Source organism: Hydractinia symbiolongicarpus, chromosome 5 (genome assembly GCF_029227915.1).
Source record: "Hydractinia symbiolongicarpus strain clone_291-10 chromosome 5, HSymV2.1, whole genome shotgun sequence".
NCBI lineage: Eukaryota > Metazoa > Cnidaria > Hydrozoa > Anthoathecata > Hydractiniidae > Hydractinia > Hydractinia symbiolongicarpus.
The window spans coordinates 16,716,111-16,735,660 of NC_079879.1; the positions used below are offsets into that span (position 1 = coordinate 16,716,111).

Below are 19,550 nucleotides of genomic sequence, written 5' to 3' on the forward strand. Positions count from 1 at the left end.
AGTTTTATTTTGTTCAGTCAAAGGGAAATTTCCATTTGCTGCTAGGTAGGAGACCCAGCACAATTTTTCTTATCAACAGAAAATCGGAATTGCTGAGGTGGGAAAAACTTCGCTGTGTCTTAAAATTGGTTAGTTTTATTGTTCTGTAATGAAGTATTCAGTATCGGAAAATCCTTTGTTTTGAGCCTGAATGGCCTCACTTTACTATGAGGGAGATTTTAATTTTAGGGATTTGCTCTGATATTTATTTGAGTCTAAGCTTTTGCTTGAGGGAAACTGACATTGATATCCTCGAAGAAAGCTTACTTAGCTAGACTAACTTTCTTTTTTCTATGTGATCACGATGTCTTTGTATCGATATACACAAAATGATAACATTACATGGCTTCTTATTTTTTAGATTATTCATTAGGTTAAATTCACATTGACAAAAAAAAGTTCCGTGTCGCAGCCGATATCAAAAAAGCGAAAAGAGGTGCTGGGGACGAGGTTGCCTGTCCTTTAGTTTGCTGAACGTGCCAAGAGCCATTCATTTTATCACCATAGTTTGTCACAAAAGCAAAAAACTAATTCTGTTTTTTCGAAAGCGGAACAGAAAGTTTATGATTCACTTCTCCGCGTTCTTTGTTTTTTACTTTTTGTATTTTTTTTCTTTTTGTTTTTAATTTATTTTTATTTCGGCTAATTCGGCTTAGTCCTTTTTTCCTCTAATAGACTCACATTTAGTCTGATTTTTTATAAACAACATTCAATTTTTTAACTAAAATCAAGAATATAAGCTACCATTCGGCATGCTAGTTTTATACTGAAGCAGCTGTAAAACACCCGTGTAATGCGGGTACTTACTTTCAAATTCAATACTGAACCAGTTGTAACCTGCAGCAAGTTTCTGATATATAAATATGTTAAGAGTTTAATCTTCAAACACGATGAATGCACACACTGAGCGGTTGATATCTCTCCTTGTCGAGTTAAATAACTTGATTGAGATTACGCCGTGGGTGGCTTCTCAGATCCGGCCCTTGGCTACAGAGATTGAGATTTGTGCTGTCACTGCCGAGGAAAACGGTGAAACCGAACTTCTTGGTAGTCGGCGGCCATTGATCCTATTTCTGCTGAACAAATTATGTTCAGAAATATATGATCGAGCCAGGGTCGACGAGATGAGATATGAGAACACCCTATTTCATCTGGTTTCGGCCAGGAAATATGTGCTTTTCGTCGGCATGATTGACGAATGTGCAAATTTGTTAAGCCTTTAAACAGCCCACATTATTTTGTTTTGTTTTGTTTTATCCGTTCCTACGTTTTAGTAGGAGCATATTCAATTGGCTACCTCGAGTAGAAAACGAGATTCGCAAGCAAGCTCGTTCCCAGCAACCTCGTCCCAAGGGCATATTTTATATTTTCTGCCCGTCCCAGTATAAAAAGGCGCTAGGAACGAGGTTGCGTTGTGTCTGTTTTCGCCGTGTTAGATGTGAAATTAGTTCGGAAGAGCCGCAGTAGGCTTTTAACAAAACGTATAATCACCGTGTTGCAACAAAATCAGCAAAATGCGGCCATAAGTAGTTAAACTTCGGTGAAAACTATAATACTTCGGCGGAGCACATCGAAGGAGAGTCGAGCCTGGGCAAACACCTTTTAGGCAAGTGCAAAAGTGACGAAATTTTAATCTGCTTGCAAATCCAAATAAGGTTAGCAGGATTATTTATTTAAAAACAAAATAACAAAAAGCTACATCCATATGTGTAGGTTCTCGTTGTGTCATCGGTTGCGTTGCCGCGCCATCAATAAAGCGGATGCCGTATGAGATGTAGCTAAAACGAAAAAAAAAACAATTACACTTGCGATATAACCTTCATACAGACGGAATTGTAAGGAATTAATGAAATCCCAGGGAAAAAACACTAATAAAATTAAAAGTTTTTTCAGAGACAGGCAGTTCAAAATCAGAAACATTTCTAGTAAGACAAGATCAATTTAAAGTCTTAACCCAGTCCTAACAGAAACAGTATTGGGTATGTAAGTATTTCGGCGACACTGAATCAACATTCTGATGATTGCTCCAGGAAATAGGGTGAGAATAAATGTTGATGCTACCATCATGCTCCACATACTTTTTAAAACTCGTTTTCAGCGCTTTTGTAGTTTTTGTTGGGACGGAAACCTAAAGAAACACTTTCTTCAGGTTTCCGTCACAATGCAGAAAACTTAAGAAGCGCTGGGAACAAGTTTGTGCGTTTTATGTTCCCTTTGCCATTTATATCTAAAACAGATCCAAGTCAGTCAGGTAGTCTTAGAAACCTCAAAGATGCACAAGAAAACGGCGCTTGCATTAGCGAGGCATATTATTTAATGTAAGGAGAAAAATGGTTTTCTCCTGTTCGGAGGTATTAACGATTTCAAATGAATCATTTTTTGAACACTGTTTCTAGGGAGTTAAAAACGTTAGAAATTTAATCCAAGAGAAAGAGGCGGGTCCAGGTATGATTTTATTTATATCATGGTTAACCATCACAGGTTAGAGTACAAAAACCAATGGAATTGTTTTTACTTTGCTTACAATACTTCACTTAATGTCGAAAAAACCGTATACAACAGCGGAAACGACAAGCAATCATGCACAGAATTATTTAAAGATTTGTGTCCACTTAATGTCGAGATATTTTGCACATATATATGTCCACTTAAAGTAACAGTCGTATACAACAGCCGAAACGACAAGCAATCATGCACAGAATTATTTAAAGATTTGTGTCCACTTAATGTCGAGATATTTTGCACATATATATGTCCACTTAAGGTAACAGTCGTATACAACTACAGAAACAACATACCTTATTTTTTTGATCGAATCAATAATTAGTAGAGGTAAGAAAATTTATTAATTTATTACTTGGGGCGTCTCATGATTATTGTACTAGTATATCATAACATAATAGCGATTCACTGGATTATGGAATCCGGGTCCGGTGATCTTTAAAGTGATAGTAAAGTAATTCATGAATGACTCGTTCAAATTACTTTAATGTCGATCAGTCTCTTTATTTGCAGAATATGTGTCATTGCAATTTAGTTTTTTTTTACATTTTCATTTTACAGACCAGAAGCAAAACTCACGCCACGGTCTGCAAAATACACGGCAACCATCTAATGTAGTTAAAAATGTTCTTAACGGTAGATATTATAATATATCTTTATTTGACAGAAATTCAAGTTAATAGTTGCTACAGTCCAAAACATATTCGTGGTGAAGTATGTTATTAGGGAGTTTCCAATCTGGTCAGTAAAATACACAAAAGCTATCAAAAAAATTACCACTATCTTATTTCATTTATTTTACCATATAAGTCCTAAATATATTAAATCTTTTCATTTAACACGAGAAAAATCGAAATTACAAGTTGGCTCGAAGGTCGTTAAAAATTGACTGGTATATATATACAAAAAAGTCCTAGAATGTCCGTTATTCTATGGAAAACTGAGAAACTGTAACCACTTTAGTATATGATGTACACTGACACGTGTACATGCAAACACCACCCAAGATATATTAGAATGTTAAAATGTATCATTGTTTTAATCACCTTATACACCGTGGTGACAAAATGCTACTTTTTTCTATTTTCACAAAATATACACCAGTAAAAATTAAATGTCTATTCCACAGTGTTGCGCGATTAAAAAATAAACATATTCCTAACACTTTGTGACTTTGGTCCGTACAATACATAGCATAAAAGGTTATGAATTTTAGCCTGTAGAAGAGGAGGAAATATGGTTAAAAGTTTTAAGTGGACACCAAATTGTCCACCTAAGGAACATGTCCACGTAGTGATACATTTTTTCACTCGCTGTGTCTACCTAAGAAGCTCATAGACATATATGTAAAAACTATTCTAACAAGATCCTAAAGTTGGTAGTAAAGTTTATAATTACTATATAAGCTTATTCCTACCTTTGGGCAAGCTGCACATTCCCTAAATCCAAAATAATTCGTAATGGCCACAACCTATGGAACATATGGAAACCTATGGACAGAAGTTTTTAAAGAGTTATAGTTTAACTAGCTAGCTAGCATCGAGCTATTCTATAGTTGCGCCCCGCCGAAGGGGCGCACATTTAGTTGACCGCGGGTATGTAGTGTTTGTTTTGTGTATGGAGATGTTTTTTTCTTACTCTCAACTCCGCGGGGGACTTCGGCTCGATCATCCAACCTCGGTTTGATATAACACGACCTGTGTGTTTGGTACCATCAAGACAAAAAAACACACTGATCGAGCAAAACCTATCTTGTCCCGTTTTCTTTGTTGTCTCCCAAGATTTGACTGCCATAAAAAATGTTAAACGAGATTCTTTTGTTATGTTAATTTGAAGCTTTGTAATATTGTCTCGTTTAATGTGCTTAAATGTCGCTGCAGCTCACGTGAATTTATCTTCAAGAAAAGATTTGTTTTTGTTTGTCCACTTTGTTGCCAACCTTGTTAACAATAAGTAAGTAGAAGGATTACTTATATCTTATATGAAATTAAACTCAGAACGGTTTATGGCGTTGATCCAAAGGCCGCAATTTATAAATGCATCACAATTTAAAGTCAATTAAGAACAGAACATTCCGTGTATGGCCATGACTAAAACTGCTTACATTTTGTTGGTCTTCCCTTCCCGATGGTCTGGCTTGTCGTAGTAGCTTTACTGATGTAGCTAGGGAGGTAAATACCTATTTTTAAATTCTTGCATTTTATTAGGTAATAGTCGTAAAACTACTCTTACTTGCACTACAGCTATCAAGCTAGAACTACACAAAATAGTGCTTTCATTAGAGTTCCTTTTTTTCAGAAGTCACCAGCAACAAAAAGCTTTTATCCTGCTTTGTGTAATCTTATCAACGAGGGTGCTGATAAGCCACATACACCGTAAAATGTGCAGGCGTTTTGGGTGGGTAAAATAACTTCTAAAGGAACCTTTGTGAGGCTACTATCAGGTATATAAAAAGATATTTGTATAAGCATGAAAAAATATTGTTGTTCATTGCACTGAACAGTCAAGTTGAACTGATAAATTAACCAATAACATAACATAGTTAGCCGTTGCAGTACAACTAGACGCTACCCACAGTATGTTACAGGTTTCTTTTTTTCTTCATTTTTTCATGTTTTCTTTTGAAGTTACAATATGATGTGTTGTTGATTTATCAAATCTGACAAATTTATTAATTGAGTGTCTACCCTTTTTTGTATCAACTTGTTTAATTCAATTCGAAAACAATGACCAATCAATTTCCTCGATAATAAATGATCAAATTTGTTCAATTCAATAAATCAATTTTGACAAAATAAGTCCTGTATTGTCCACAGGTTTAAAAATCTTGTATCGCCTGCTTAATATTATACTTGTTTAACAATGATATCGAAACTTTTTTAATAAATTCTAACTTTAAATCAGATAAGTAGACAATAATTAAACAACCTAGTATTAATTCAGTTCCTGGTAAAATTGTGTTTTTTTTTTCTCAATTTTAAATGTACTTTCTTTTTCAGATCACCTGTTATCAAACCATGCACCATCAGCATTTTTGAAAAATCTTCAACAAGAGAAATTTTGAAGGATTTTATTGGTAACTTAACTGAGTAATAATTCATTGAAATTGAACTTGTTCAGAAGTTATTATATATTCGAGTCGTGAAGTTCATACATAGCAATCCTGTATCCTGGAATTTTCAGAATTTTTCAGATCGAGATCAGTTATAAAAATATCTAGTTAAAGCTTTAACTATTGTTTCAGAATATACACCGTATATATTTTTCCCCTGGCCAATAAGCTTATTCACAAGCCTCTATGCAATTCCGTACTGCATTTCTGTTATCATATTCGTTATAACGCAGAACTATAATTTTTGGCGGAAAATGTTTCAGCAAAAAAACTTTTGGACACAATTTGTTATTTCAGCACAAAAATTTTCGGAGATTTGTTAAGTCAAAAATGTATGCAAAAATCTTTTAAACGAATTTTAACCAAAATTCAAAAGCAATGATTACTAGAAATTACACAACAAGCAGGCTAGAGGCATTTAAAGTGTACATATATTTAATCAAGATCTAAGAAAGGGTCTTCAGGATCCCACTTTATAGATAGAGCCTTAACCAAATGTGAAAATAACGAAAATAATAAGTTCTAACACTGCAGTTTTTATTGATTTCAAACATCCACCATTTTCCATTTTAATTTTCAATCCCGTTCTAAATTTGAATATTTTAAGTCGTTATTTACGGTGGCCTCTATCTGCCAACAATAAAAAACTTCAAATAAACCATACAGAGTTTTTGCAGCAAACATTTAAATCGATTGTCAACTCTGAAAAAAGATTACTTAGTCAACGCTATCTGTACAAATTGATCACTTAGCGAATGCTATATATGCAAATTCCATACTTAACGAATGCCATCTGTACAAATTGCACACTTAGCAAATCCTATCTATGCAAATTGATCACTTAGAGAATTCTATCTGTACGAATTGACAACTTAGCAAATGCTATCTATGCAAATTGATCACTTAGCAAAATGCTATCTGTACAAATTGATCACTTAGCAAAATGCTATCTGTACAAATTGCACACTTAGCAAATGCTATCTATGCAAATTGCACACTTAGCAAAATGCGTAACTAATGTGTTTGTCCTAAAATTCAAAATGCTACATAAAGCTGTTAGCTGACTAACAAACGGAAAACTTTGGTTTGTTGAACTTACTGATCACTGTAATGTTATTATTTTTACATTACTATTGTTTCTCTTTATATGTGTTTTACTAAGCATAAATAGCTAGCTTTAGTTTTAGCTAAGTGTTCCCAGTTTAAGTATATTTAACTGGGTCTTAGCTACTGTTAGCTAGCTAATGTTGTCCTCCATGGGCTAGCTCTCTAACCTATGACTTATATTGTTATTCCTCTTTTTTAATTATCTATAGCTAGCTACCTTAGTTTCCAAACTTCTTTTCTTTTATGAGCACGAATTATGATGTAACAAGCTAGCTAGCTACCTACCTACAAAATCTTTAAAGACTTGAACTTTTGCAGATGTATTTTATATTTCTTTTCGCATTTCCTGTTAACTTTACAAAGGGACCACGTGCAATATGACAAGTGGAATATTTTTTTTTCCAGAATTTAAAGCGTGTGTGTTAAGTTATTTTTTATTGTTTTGTTTCTGACATCCTGTTTAACTTTCGTCAGCCTACATGTAAAATGCCAGGTTATTTTTACAGGGGGGTGTAGCTAGACATTTGATTGGAAATTTACATGGGTTTTTGACTTTATTTTAATTTATGAGAGGATGGTCATTTGGTTCGGGAAGGTTGTTCGTGTTTTTGTTTGTGTTGCAAACTGCTGTTTTTTAAAATTTTCTGTAAACTTTTGTGGGAAAAAGACCACATGCAATATACTGAAAGCACAAATTTTGTAGAATTGGTCTCCACTAAAGGCTGTTGTGTAAGCTAATGGCTTTTTCATAGTTCGTATTATCAACTTTTGTTGGGGAGAACTAAACTGTATGTGATGTCATTTTTGCTGGAAGAAAATTCCATGGTTTCACGTTTTTGTTAAGAATTTTATAATTGTGGTAATATATAACTGTGTTTGGTGATGATGAAAAAACTTTTTTGTTTTTTATATTTTATGAAATGCCTGATTTTTCTGTAATTTTTGAAATTGCTATTATACGTGTTGTGACTGTTGGTGTTGTAACTGTCGGTCTTCTTACTGTCGGTTTTGTGAGTTTAGTGTTGTGAGTGTCGATGTTGTGAGTGTCGTTGTTGTAACTTTTTATCAACTAGATTTTACACCTTGCAAGCTGTTCTGTTTTATTTTGTGTAAGATTTGTGTGGAGGATTTAATGTGATTTGATATTTGGCATTTTGTGTAAGATTTTAAGAACATTTTTTTGTATATACACTGCTGACGTCAGAAAAACATCTAAAAGAACCTATTTTCCCATTGTCCTTCTGCCTAAGTGGATTTCTCCACGGTCCTTATCGACTAGTCTATATAATAATACGCTAAGTGTGTCTGTCTGTGTGTCTGTGACAGGCAAAGTGGATGACTTCATTTTCCTTTGATGTTGCCGAAAAATGCATCTCTAATATGTCAAATTTTCTGACGTTACGGCACGACGAAAATAACACTACTTTAACGTCAATATCCTATATTGATATAATGAAGCTATTACAGTGCACCTAAAACTTTGAGGCCAAATAACTTGGAAACGAGGTGGTGACGTCAATGATTTTTCACCGCGTGGGTAACTAGGGACCACCTAGGACAATTTTGGGTAATTTTCCCAAACCCGGGTCCCCGAATCCGTTTCTGAATGGACGGGTTGATGACGTCATCAAAAAACCTTCAAACTCTAATATCTCTGCAACTGTTTATCAAAAGTACATGATCCTATACATTTTCTTAATCAGCGTTTCAAGATCTATGCGATAAAGGCAACAGGTATACAAATTTCTAAAAAAATATTTTTAGGTTTTGACGGGCCGTTGCTGACGTCAGAAAATGTTTTAAACCCTTCCTCACCTCATTAACCGCTCATCAAAAGCACATGATCATATACATTTTGTTGATCAGCGCTTTAAGCCCTACGCAATAGAGGCAACGTGAAAATAAGCTTCTGAAATTTTTTTGTGGATGGGTTGTTGACGTCATCAAAATTCAAATAACGCTTCTTTTTCTTTTTTATCCTGGCTCAGTGGATTTTTCCACGGGCTTTATGGACTAGTCTCTATAATAATACGCTAGGTGTGTCTGTCTGTGTGTCTGTGACAGGCAAAGTGGATGTCTTCATTTTCCTTTGATGTTGCCGAAAAATGCATGTCTAAAAATTTTTTAATTTAATTTTTTTAATTTTTTAAACCTTTATATCTTATTAATCATTTATCAAGCACGTGATTACATACATTTTCTTGATCAGCGCTTTAAACTCCGCACAATAGAGGCAACGTAAAATCAAGGTTTTTTGCAGATGGGTTGCTGACGTCATCAAAATTCATATGACGCTTATTTTTCAATTTTATCCTGCCTCAGTGGATTTTTCCACGGGCTTTATCGACTAGTCTATATAATAATACGCCAGTTCTGTCTGTGACTTTTGCAAAGTGGATAAAATTTCTTTGATAAAGTCTATAAAACATCGCCTATAAATTTGTTCTGTAAATTAGCAAACTTTGACGTTAGAGCAATATTGACGTCAAAGGAAAGTATATTAAGATTAGTGAAGCCAATGCATTGCACTTTTAAAATTAAGGCTTAATAACTTGGAAACGGCTGGAAATAACTGACGTCATCTCCTGCGTGGGTAACTAGGGACTACCTAGGACCAAGTTGGGTAAGTTTTCCAAACCTGGGTCACCAAATCCGTTTCGGAATGGACAGGTAAATGACGTCATAAAAAAACCTTTAAACCCTAATATCTCTGCATCCGTTTGTCTCAAGTACACGATCCTATACATTTTCTTGATCAGCGTTTCAAGATCTATACGATGAAGGCAATAGGTACACAAATTTCTTGAAAATAAATTTTTGGGTTTGACAGGCCATTGCTGACGTCAACAAAATTTTTAACACATTATATCTCCTTAGGCTTTTGTCGAATACATATGATCCTATACATTATTGTGATCAGCGTTTTAACCTTTACACGTTATAGCCAACGAATAAACTAAACTTGGCCAATTTTTTTTGTATCTGCACTGTTGACGTCAGCAAAAAATCTAAAACAACCTATTTTTCCATTGTCCTTCTGCCTAAGTGGATTTCTCCACGGGCTTTATCGACTAGTTTTTATATAATCGAACTACAGCTTCATAAATACATTTACAATATAACTTTTATTTACCATCTGCACTTTCACTTGAATCTGATTATATTTCACTGTCCTCAGAGTAATACGCGAAATCTATCGTTTCGTCGTCTTCGTACATCACTAGCACATCATTCGCAAGTGGATTTTCAATATCAACGAAACTATTGAACAGAGCTTTATTTCGATTTAAAGTATCGCTCACGCGGCCCATAACTTCACTGATGAGAAACTTTTCGGCAGGCTTGTCGCATGTTTCCAAGTATTGTTTTAGTATTTGAAATTGCTCTTGCCAATAATCTATAACGCATGACATTTCATGTTTTATAAAGCCAATCTCTTCAGACGCTCGTTGCTGTATCAAATATAATTGGACGCAATTTCTCTTCACATTTTCTGGAATTATTGACGTTTTCTAAAATAACAAGTATTGCAATATGCACGTGACATGTGCGTAAAACTTACTAATTATACTAAATTATAAAAACATGGAAACAAAAATCACTTAAAAAATCACGAAATACGGCACACGATTTAAACACTAACATGGATTGAAATACTTTGGTGGACAGCTGAGTTCACATCCAATATTTCACTGTATATGAGGTTAGAATAGCTCTCGTTTAACTCCTTCCGTATGTCATTTAATCCGTCCAGCTGATTCTTTTTTTCTCTACACACTTTATTTATTTGCGCGCTGAGACGATTAGCAATTGCAGATCCATCTAAGAGAGAAACCCAAATAGTTTGATTATAGTAAGAGCTATTACGCCGTAATAAACTTAGATTAAGAAGGTTAAGTTTTTTAAAAAGAACCTCGTATCAAATTTGAACGATTAACGATGGTATGTTAAGTCAGTAACAAGTCATCAATTCATGGTAATGCGAACTAAGGACAATTGAATAGTTCATTAGTACCTCCGTAACGCTTTTTTAATACCAACAACATCATTCGTTCTGATACCCCGTAGTATAGTTGGCATATGGCTTCATCTTGTGATAATTGTAAGGCGTTTTTATGTTCGAATGGATATTCAGGAGTGCTATCGGTTCAACGTGCAAGAGTGTTATGCTTCTTTTCAAGACTTGATTGAGAGTGATATCAGTCCTAAAAATCGCAGAAATGGTTATCTTTTTTTTCTTATATATATGTCTATTATATGTCTATTATATGTCTATTATATATGTCTATTATATATGTCTATTATATATTTCTTATATATATGTTATACTACTATAATATAACAGCGCAAACTTTAGGATGCCTAACATAATTAAATAATTAGGATGTCCACCTTGCTGCTTTAGAAATATGGCAAGCTCGATCTGATGGCTTTTCACTCTAGTGATTCTCCCTTATTCTCGCCTACGCGCGCCCGTTTAAATTACTAAAAATTACCTTTCGCATTTGAAGGCTGTTTTGTTACCACTTCATCCTCCTCGCTTTTCCACGCATTCAACACGCCTGATGTGATACTTACTAAGAATACAATTGACAAACAAATTATATATAGGCTTTAAAAAGTACTTTCTTTAATTAAAATTCTCTGCCCTCGATGTTTTAACAAAAAAATGTTTTTTAAATATCTTTCTGCGTTCGCAAGTTTGACGCAGAAGTATTCTTAATGATAACGATTTAAAATATGCACATGCGTGAAAAAAAAAACTCTGAGAAAAGAATACTTTTCTTAGTATTTCCTGTCTTAAGGTTGTAGAACATCTTCACTAAGTAACATACCTTGAAGTTTTGAGCATATTGCATCAAGTTCATCACAGCACGACTTCATCGTTTTATTGGCTTTTTCATAAAGATTTACCAATGTATTTCTTAAATTAATAAACCTTTTATAAATACTACATTACTTAATCATGTTTACCTCTTTTGCTTATTTTACCTATGTATAACTATATTGCCCATTTTGATTGATCCAAAATGCATTAAAGCGTCACCCAGTAAATCCATGCGATGAGCGGGGCTCATCTCTTTAGTAATTTTGGAAAACGAGCGCAAGTATGACCAAAGTCTTTCCATTAATTCTCCGTCCATGAGACCAAATGACTCTAGTCTTTGAATGGAGTTCTTTATCTAGGTATACATTACATTGAAGTATATTATGATCTTAAGCACTTAAACAAGTGATAATAATTACCTACCTGGCAATTACCGTTGTGACCATATGAATGAAACAAAGGTATACCAAAATTGAAATGTTTGTACTTCGTCATGGTTTGTTTTTTCTGTAAAAAAATTGTATTATAAAACATTGTTTTATCACTGTTAAAGAACCGCTTTCTCATACACTTGATATTTAAAAGTTTTTGTAACTAACCTCAAGTGTCGCTTTAAAACACATGCTATATCGTGTACTATATGCACATTTAATTCTTTTCCATTAGATTCCTGCAAAATCTTATCTAACAGCATAACAGCATAACCCAACCTGAAAAATGGCAGTCATCATTTTTCCTTATATGAAAAAAACAAAATTTCCCATCATAAAAATCATGAACATATCTACAAAAATTTAACCAAAAGTAAGTATATGCTTAACCCACTGGATATTTATGTCGACACGACATGCCAAACACACCAGTAACACTGAGTTTATTTGTCTTCCCCTTAGAATGGATGTTGTTGCCAGCTTGCAAATTACTGCAATCCTAAAATATATATCACATATACATATATATATGCACATAATGTCACATACATAAATAACATTTTTGTTGATTAAAGTTAAGTGTTTTTGTATAAATATTTTAAATATATTACTCACTTTCTTTGTTTTCCCTTAATATATTTAAAATATTTATACAAAAACACTTAACTTTAATCAACAAAAATGTTATTTATGTATGTGACATTATGTGCATATATATATGTATATGTGATATATATTTTAGGATTGCAGTAATTTGCAAGCTGGCAACAACATCCATTCTAAGGGGAAGACAAATAAACTCAGTGTTACTGGTGTGTTTGGCATGTCGTGTCGACATAAATATCCAGTGGGTTAAGCATATACTTACTTTTGGTTAAATTTTTGTAGATATGTTCATGATTTTTATGATGGGAAATTTTGTTTTTTTCATATAAGGAAAAATGATGACTGCCATTTTTCAGGTTGGGTTATGCTGTTATGCTGTTAGATAAGATTTTGCAGGAATCTAATGGAAAAGAATTAAATGTGCATATAGTACACGATATAGCATGTGTTTTAAAGCGACACTTGAGGTTAGTTACAAAAACTTTTAAATATCAAGTGTATGAGAAAGCGGTTCTTTAACAGTGATAAAACAATGTTTTATAATACAATTTTTTTACAGAAAAAACAAACCATGACGAAGTACAAACATTTCAATTTTGGTATACCTTTGTTTCATTCATATGGTCACAACGGTAATTGCCAGGTAGGTAATTATTATCACTTGTTTAAGTGCTTAAGATCATAATATACTTCAATGTAATGTATACCTAGATAAAGAACTCCATTCAAAGACTAGAGTCATTTGGTCTCATGGACGGAGAATTAATGGAAAGACTTTGGTCATACTTGCGCTCGTTTTCCAAAATTACTAAAGAGATGAGCCCCGCTCATCGCATGGATTTACTGGGTGACGCTTTAATGCATTTTGGATCAATCAAAATGGGCAATATAGTTATACATAGGTAAAATAAGCAAAAGAGGTAAACATGATTAAGTAATGTAGTATTTATAAAAGGTTTATTAATTTAAGAAATACATTGGTAAATCTTTATGAAAAAGCCAATAAAACGATGAAGTCGTGCTGTGATGAACTTGATGCAATATGCTCAAAACTTCAAGGTATGTTACTTAGTGAAGATGTTCTACAACCTTAAGACAGGAAATACTAAGAAAAGTATTCTTTTCTCAGAGTTTTTTTTTTCACGCATGTGCATATTTTAAATCGTTATCATTAAGAATACTTCTGCGTCAAACTTGCGAACGCAGAAAGATATTTAAAAAACATTTTTTTGTTAAAACATCGAGGGCAGAGAATTTTAATTAAAGAAAGTACTTTTTAAAGCCTATATATAATTTGTTTGTCAATTGTATTCTTAGTAAGTATCACATCAGGCGTGTTGAATGCGTGGAAAAGCGAGGAGGATGAAGTGGTAACAAAACAGCCTTCAAATGCGAAAGGTAATTTTTAGTAATTTAAACGGGCGCGCGTAGGCGAGAATAAGGGAGAATCACTAGAGTGAAAAGCCATCAGATCGAGCTTGCCATATTTCTAAAGCAGCAAGGTGGACATCCTAATTATTTAATTATGTTAGGCATCCTAAAGTTTGCGCTGTTATATTATAGTAGTATAACATATATATAAGAAATATATAATAGACATATATAATAGACATATATAATAGACATATAATAGACATATAATAGACATATATATAAGAAAAAAAAGATAACCATTTCTGCGATTTTTAGGACTGATATCACTCTCAATCAAGTCTTGAAAAGAAGCATAACACTCTTGCACGTTGAACCGATAGCACTCCTGAATATCCATTCGAACATAAAAACGCCTTACAATTATCACAAGATGAAGCCATATGCCAACTATACTACGGGGTATCAGAACGAATGATGTTGTTGGTATTAAAAAAGCGTTACGGAGGTACTAATGAACTATTCAATTGTCCTTAGTTCGCATTACCATGAATTGATGACTTGTTACTGACTTAACATACCATCGTTAATCGTTCAAATTTGATACGAGGTTCTTTTTAAAAAACTTAACCTTCTTAATCTAAGTTTATTACGGCGTAATAGCTCTTACTATAATCAAACTATTTGGGTTTCTCTCTTAGATGGATCTGCAATTGCTAATCGTCTCAGCGCGCAAATAAATAAAGTGTGTAGAGAAAAAAAGAATCAGCTGGACGGATTAAATGACATACGGAAGGAGTTAAACGAGAGCTATTCTAACCTCATATACAGTGAAATATTGGATGTGAACTCAGCTGTCCACCAAAGTATTTCAATCCATGTTAGTGTTTAAATCGTGTGCCGTATTTCGTGATTTTTTAAGTGATTTTTGTTTCCATGTTTTTATAATTTAGTATAATTAGTAAGTTTTACGCACATGTCACGTGCATATTGCAATACTTGTTATTTTAGAAAACGTCAATAATTCCAGAAAATGTGAAGAGAAATTGCGTCCAATTATATTTGATACAGCAACGAGCGTCTGAAGAGATTGGCTTTATAAAACATGAAATGTCATGCGTTATAGATTATTGGCAAGAGCAATTTCAAATACTAAAACAATACTTGGAAACATGCGACAAGCCTGCCGAAAAGTTTCTCATCAGTGAAGTTATGGGCCGCGTGAGCGATACTTTAAATCGAAATAAAGCTCTGTTCAATAGTTTCGTTGATATTGAAAATCCACTTGCGAATGATGTGCTAGTGATGTACGAAGACGACGAAACGATAGATTTCGCGTATTACTCTGAGGACAGTGAAATATAATCAGATTCAAGTGAAAGTGCAGATGGTAAATAAAAGTTATATTGTAAATGTATTTATGAAGCTGTAGTTCGATTATATAAAAACTAGTCGATAAAGCCCGTGGAGAAATCCACTTAGGCAGAAGGACAATGGAAAAATAGGTTGTTTTAGATTTTTTGCTGACGTCAACAGTGCAGATACAAAAAAAATTGGCCAAGTTTAGTTTATTCGTTGGCTATAACGTGTAAAGGTTAAAACGCTGATCACAATAATGTATAGGATCATATGTATTCGACAAAAGCCTAAGGAGATATAATGTGTTAAAAATTTTGTTGACGTCAGCAATGGCCTGTCAAACCCAAAAATTTATTTTCAAGAAATTTGTGTACCTATTGCCTTCATCGTATAGATCTTGAAACGCTGATCAAGAAAATGTATAGGATCGTGTACTTGAGACAAACGGATGCAGAGATATTAGGGTTTAAAGGTTTTTTTATGACGTCATTTACCTGTCCATTCCGAAACGGATTTGGTGACCCAGGTTTGGAAAACTTACCCAACTTGGTCCTAGGTAGTCCCTAGTTACCCACGCAGGAGATGACGTCAGTTATTTCCAGCCGTTTCCAAGTTATTAAGCCTTAATTTTAAAAGTGCAATGCATTGGCTTCACTAATCTTAATATACTTTCCTTTGACGTCAATATTGCTCTAACGTCAAAGTTTGCTAATTTACAGAACAAATTTATAGGCGATGTTTTATAGACTTTATCAAAGAAATTTTATCCACTTTGCAAAAGTCACAGACAGAACTGGCGTATTATTATATAGACTAGTCGATAAAGCCCGTGGAAAAATCCACTGAGGCAGGATAAAATTGAAAAATAAGCGTCATATGAATTTTGATGACGTCAGCAACCCATCTGCAAAAAACCTTGATTTTACGTTGCCTCTATTGTGCGGAGTTTAAAGCGCTGATCAAGAAAATGTATGTAATCACGTGCTTGATAAATGATTAATAAGATATAAAGGTTTAAAAAATTAAAAAAATTAAATTAAAAAATTTTTAGACATGCATTTTTCGGCAACATCAAAGGAAAATGAAGACATCCACTTTGCCTGTCACAGACACACAGACAGACACACCTAGCGTATTATTATAGAGACTAGTCCATAAAGCCCGTGGAAAAATCCACTGAGCCAGGATAAAAAAGAAAAAGAAGCGTTATTTGAATTTTGATGACGTCAACAACCCATCCACAAAAAAATTTCAGAAGCTTATTTTCACGTTGCCTCTATTGCGTAGGGCTTAAAGCGCTGATCAACAAAATGTATATGATCATGTGCTTTTGATGAGCGGTTAATGAGGTGAGGAAGGGTTTAAAACATTTTCTGACGTCAGCAACGGCCCGTCAAAACCTAAAAATATTTTTTTAGAAATTTGTATACCTGTTGCCTTTATCGCATAGATCTTGAAACGCTGATTAAGAAAATGTATAGGATCATGTACTTTTGATAAACAGTTGCAGAGATATTAGAGTTTGAAGGTTTTTTGATGACGTCATCAACCCGTCCATTCAGAAACGGATTCGGGGACCCGGGTTTGGGAAAATTACCCAAAATTGTCCTAGGTGGTCCCTAGTTACCCACGCGGTGAAAAATCATTGACGTCACCACCTCGTTTCCAAGTTATTTGGCCTCAAAGTTTTAGGTGCACTGTAATAGCTTCATTATATCAATATAGGATATTGACGTTAAAGTAGTGTTATTTTCGTCGTGCCGTAACGTCAGAAAATTTGACATATTAGAGATGCATTTTTCGGCAACATCAAAGGAAAATGAAGTCATCCACTTTGCCTGTCACAGACACACAGACAGACACACTTAGCGTATTATTATATAGACTAGTCGATAAGGCCCGTGGAGAAATCCACTTAGGCAGAAGGACAATGGGAAAATAGGTTCTTTTAGATGTTTTTCTGACGTCAGCAGTGTATATACAAAAAAATGTTCTTAAAATCTTACACAAAATGCCAAATATCAAATCACATTAAATCCTCCACACAAATCTTACACAAAATAAAACAGAACAGCTTGCAAGGTGTAAAATCTAGTTGATAAAAAGTTACAACAACGACACTCACAACATCGACACTCACAACACTAAACTCACAAAACCGACAGTAAGAAGACCGACAGTTACAACACCAACAGTCACAACACGTATAATAGCAATTTCAAAAATTACAGAAAAATCAGGCATTTCATAAAATATAAAAAACAAAAAAGTTTTTTCATCATCACCAAACACAGTTATATATTACCACAATTATAAAATTCTTAACAAAAACGTGAAACCATGGAATTTTCTTCCAGCAAAAATGACATCACATACAGTTTAGTTCTCCCCAACAAAAGTTGATAATACGAACTATGAAAAAGCCATTAGCTTACACAACAGCCTTTAGTGGAGACCAATTCTACAAAATTTGTGCTTTCAGTATATTGCATGTGGTCTTTTTCCCACAAAAGTTTACAGAAAATTTTAAAAAACAGCAGTTTGCAACACAAACAAAAACACGAACAACCTTCCCGAACCAAATGACCATCCTCTCATAAATTAAAATAAAGTCAAAAACCCATGTAAATTTCCAATCAAATGTCTAGCTACACCCCCCTGTAAAAATAACCTGGCATTTTACATGTAGGCTGACGAAAGTTAAACAGGATGTCAGAAACAAAACAATAAAAAATAACTTAACACACACGCTTTAAATTCTGGAAAAAAAAATATTCCACTTGTCATATTGCACGTGGTCCCTTTGTAAAGTTAACAGGAAATGCGAAAAGAAATATAAAATACATCTGCAAAAGTTCAAGTCTTTAAAGATTTTGTAGGTAGGTAGCTAGCTAGCTTGTTACATCATAATTCGTGCTCATAAAAGAAAAGAAGTTTGGAAACTAAGGTAGCTAGCTATAGATAATTAAAAAAGAGGAATAACAATATAAGTCATAGGTTAGAGAGCTAGCCCATGGAGGACAACATTAGCTAGCTAACAGTAGCTAAGACCCAGTTAAATATACTTAAACTGGGAACACTTAGCTAAAACTAAAGCTAGCTATTTATGCTTAGTAAAACACATATAAAGAGAAACAATAGTAATGTAAAAATAATAACATTACAGTGATCAGTAAGTTCAACAAACCAAAGTTTTCCGTTTGTTAGTCAGCTAACAGCTTTATGTAGCATTTTGAATTTTAGGACAAACACATTAGTTACGCACCAGGGGATACATTAATTATGCAACAAAAACATAAACAAATATGGTGGCTAGGTTTGTTTTTAAAAAAGCGCTAAAATATGAAACTTCAAGAATTTGAGGCTTTTCTTGGAAAATGCGAGTCTGCTTGCTCCAGTGACATAAAAACTAAACGTCTAAAAACATCAAAGTTCTTACTATTTGTGATTTCAAATCCACCTCAACCTCTAGCTTCTATTTTCTTCTTCTAACTTTACTACTTTACTTCTAGCTCTAGCTACCGCTTCTCACTTCATTTCTTGGACTTTTCTTTCTCTGAATTACTTTTTGCAATTTTTCAAGAGGTAGGGGCTGTTTTCTTGTTGTTGCTTTTGTGTCGAGGGTTACCATTTTTCGGGAGTTAGCCGTTAAAATTTTTTAGATCACGTGAAGTAAACAAAGTAAACCCGCTGGCAAAATGGATATAACTTTTTCGGAGACTTCAAAGGAAATTTCGGCTACATCAAAGGAAAATGAACACATCCACTTTGCCTGTCACAGACAGACGGACACACTCTCCGCATTATTATTAGAGATACAACGGCAGGGAATAAGGCGTATATACCCAAAAGTGTTGCGCATGGCTTGTACCTGAAACAACCATCTTCCTTAGACTTATTCTGAAACAAAACAAATGTATTTAATGCCTAAGATATTTTTTTACATATAGTTATATTTTATTTTTGTTTTAAATTTCATGACTAGATATTAAAATCCGTGTACCTTACTTAACTATATAATATAATTGTTGGCGTAACTTCCTTCCCACCTTGTTTCTTCACGAACCTGTTGCCTGCGTAGCGCAAAACGATAATTGTCACAGTAAGAAAGACGTAGAAATGAATCAGCGTCAAGCCAATGTTTACTCTGGTTAGCCTATGGCCCATACCGAGTAACTCGGAGGCTCTGATACGG

The 19,550-nt window shown here is 34.0% G+C and overlaps 1 long non-coding RNA gene across 1 annotated transcript; it reads right to left on the reverse strand.

Annotated features, from left to right (window-relative positions):
* Nucleotides 1-1,666: 1,666 nt before the first annotated feature.
* Nucleotides 1,667-19,181, reverse strand: LOC130645004 (uncharacterized). Its single transcript, XR_008982667.1, has 2 exons — nucleotides 18,795-19,181; nucleotides 1,667-1,817 (listed from the first exon to the last, which is right to left on the reverse strand). It is a non-coding gene; the product is annotated as an uncharacterized LOC130645004 (long non-coding RNA).
* Between the last annotated feature and the right edge of the window lie 369 nt (nucleotides 19,182-19,550).